Genomic DNA, 3,800 nt, shown 5'->3' with positions numbered 1-3,800 from the left:
GCATACACCTCGGGTTCGCTGGGAAGTAGCAAAGCTCGTTATCGAGCAATTTTCCATGAAACTAGCGGAATGCCCCTGGTGAAACAAATGTGCTAGGCATCAAAGGTTATATAACAATAAGATAACGTATAGTGGCGGAAAGGGTAAAAAAGAGCTAACTCTGAGGCTAAAATGCGTTAGATGTCAAAGATTTATAGAGCGTTATAGGATAGTAAGATACTGAAAAGGGTAAAGAGGAGAATAAATACGTAAAGGAGATTAGTAAACAAGGAAAGGGTGAAGGGCATAGGGCGATTGGATATGGAGTGCATGTGGCTGGGGAAGGAAAAGTTGAAGAGACGCACCAGCGGCCACACTCAACTATCTGCTCCGACATATAATCCAAACTGTTACATGCTAGTAGTTTTGGCTACTGCCCGTTATGGGTAGCCACTAATGGCAGTGTTGACATGCACAAATGTAGGACGTGACTCGTATAGTCACGTTCATCATTACATGGTTTTCAAATATTTCATGGCATTTCCCCATCCATCTGCGGTCGATTCTGAGCTTCATAGTCACCAACAGAATTGAAGTCGCCAATTTACTTTTGTTAGACCCCGTCCACACGATGGAGGAGAGCCCAGCGGCCTTAGCCCCTTTTTTACAGGGCAAATACTGTGTCGTACGCAGGGTTCCCCGTCCAAACCCGACAAGAAAATGTTCAACTACCAGGCAGACTACCATACTTGGTAATTTCGTCCGACCATGGACAGTGGTTTAGTTTTCCCGTCAGTTTTACTCGAACAAGCAATAAGCGACTCCGTCAAGCAGTGATTGATCGCGTGGACGGGGCCTTACTCAAGACGGACCTCAAATCATTTACAAAACTTTTAAGGCATAAAGGAACCAACCAATATTGGCAATTTATATATTATGCATTAAATCAGCCCAGTTTTTGATAATGTTCGATATACGTACACATGCCTCAAATGCATTATTGAAATTACTTATAGCCCCCATGATTTACTGCAGAAATCATAATGCACAGTAATTGACCTGTGGCGACGATTTTACATGTTGTATTAGCCAAGTCAAGTTTTGTACCATGAGCAAACTTCAACCAGATTAAGATTACAGAATGTTCTTTGCATTTATGAAAAAATTTCTTATCCATCACAACTTCTTGCACAGGGACTGGTTTACTTTTGTAAGTAATACTGTTGTTATTCATAACATTGATCTGTAAAGTGTTCTGCATAATGGGATATAAAAACATTTATTCCCCTTATCTTTTTATTGGCAACATGAAAAACTTCCTTAATTACCAGCTATAAGAGTTCACACTCCAACTCAGCTTTCGGGGTTATGTTCCATTTCGATATAAATATAGATTCCTTATATACAAATATACAAATTGCAAAATTATTAAAGGAAAAGTGGAAATAAACACTGTCAAAAATAATAACAAAAAACTGTTAAAGTCCTAAATTACCCTTAAAGTAATCTCGAGATAAAGTTTTAACCCAAGTTTCTTACGACTAAATGGAAAGGAATAATGATAAAATGGAACGAATGTGCGTATTTCGCCATCATTGTCATGTGTCCGTGAGAGAATCGTCGGTTAGCTGGTCCAGTAGAATGTTTAAATCATTCGGGATACAGGATCACACTCAGAGAGCTGGTCACGAGATGCTGTACGACCACGACCTCAACTTCGGCCTTCACTCGTTTATCCCATGCGGATGGACTGGATGATCTGGAACACAGCTGGAAAGAAAGGATATGCAATTAACCTCTGAAAAAGTATCAGTTAACTGGCAGATTACTTTTATGAGTTCTCAATTGGAGATGAATAACTAATACAGTTTATTCAGGATAGGAACAATACTTAAATTATATAAAAAAAATTTGCATGCACAGATGAATTTAATTAAGAATAAATCTCTCCAATTCAGCCTTTACATACCTGAACCACACACTACGAAGATGAAGAGACCCAGGAGCCAGGGACCAACAGGGTATTTATCATCAGTAGGTCTCTGTTGGGAGATAAAATCAATAATCAATCAATGTAGTCTATTTATCCATTACACTAATATTTAATGTAACAATGGAGCAAAGTAAATAATCGCTTGCAATGGGTTCCTATCCTTGTGGCTTAGAAATTACAGTTCATAGACTACTTGCATATGTAAAAAAAATTCCTTTTCATACAATCAGCCAGTATTGGCAACTTCTCTACCCTTAAAAAAACTCCTGGTGTTTAGCTGCTGAAATGCTGGTAAATTAGGTCTATTGCCCAGCTGTATTTTAGTAAACTATTCTACATTAATAATAAATACAATACAATAACAAATGTGCACAATATGGTACTTATCTTTTGTCTATTCTTATTCTTTATCTTCTACTGAATTTACCAATTATTTTTAAAATGGTTAAAATATATACTAGACTGATCATGTCTAAATAAATTTCCATAACGAATATATTGAGTTTTACTAATGTCAGTATGTGCAAAAGTAAAGGGGATACTTATGGCCAAGATTGCAGTATTTTCAAAGCCATGTTTATCCAAATCACATACACTTTCTTTGTACTTGTGTTGGAATATAGTCAATAATACTTCATATTCAACCTACAAAGAAAGTGCTGCCCTTCTATTAAAAAATACAACCTGTAAGTCTTTGACCTCCAACAGGATGCTGCAATACCTATTAATAATTGTGAAAAGGTAGTAGGCTCGTGACAGCCACCAGAAATATTCTAATACTGGAAATGAAAATAGGGAATCGGAAGTATATTTTCAGTATTCACACACGATTGTTCTATCCTTTCGTTTCCCATACCATCCTACCTCTAACTATGCTGCTGGCTCAGGGGGTACATACAATAACCACAATCTTTTATTAATTTTGTTGCGCAGCTGGTAAGTGCTGATCCCTACCAGAATAGTATTCTTTGTGACGAATGCAGAAAAAGGTGTACTGAGAATTATCAAGAGATTTACTTGACACGTTTTGATTGTGTGTTCATCAGAAATACAAGACAAGACAAATTTCTTATGAAGATATAACCAAAACATGTCAAATAAATGCATTCTGTGATGATTCTCAAGTTTATCTTTTTCTACAGATCTTATTGGTTTACCTCATTCCTTGATGATAAATATCTTTGTTATTAATGGCATTCTATTATCAACAAAAATAGCAATGAAAATAACTGAAGTAAGATAGGATTGGTGAAACAATCCTTGTGACAATGCTTCTGGATCCACTTACATGTAAACAAATTTAATAAAACAAAATCAGTGAAACCATGTACTAAGGGTAATCAAGCTAAATTTCAATATGCACCTTTGTAGTTCGAGACAATTCTTTCACAACACTATTCTCCACTTTCAATGAAATAAATCTTTACACTTGTGTGAGCTGGACTTTAAAGAGGGTAAAACCGATGGATTATATATTACATAGTATTTACTCAGTACTAGACTGCATAACGCAATTGGGTAACTCTTTACAGTACAGCCGCACTAGCCAGAGACAAAGCCCTCAACTCCACGTCACAATTTATTTATCAATCTAAGCTGCTGTGACTGGGCATAACCTTCAGGCACTGCCCAAGGGGTGGACTGATGGGGGGCTCCACGAAACATTGTCTTCACCTCATATAAAAGGCAAGATAGAACAAACTCAGGAGCACCAAGTGTACTTGGGCTGAGAGCAGCGCTTTTTTGTCTTTTTTTTTTTTTTTACCTTCATTTTTTGCATTATCTTCCATGTCTGCAGATCATTTCTTGTACCGACGACCAACTTCTT

Source organism: Penaeus vannamei, chromosome 2 (assembly GCF_042767895.1).
Source record: "Penaeus vannamei isolate JL-2024 chromosome 2, ASM4276789v1, whole genome shotgun sequence".
In the NCBI taxonomy this organism is placed as follows: domain Eukaryota; kingdom Metazoa; phylum Arthropoda; class Malacostraca; order Decapoda; family Penaeidae; genus Penaeus; species Penaeus vannamei.
This window is presented reverse-complemented; position numbering follows the sequence as displayed.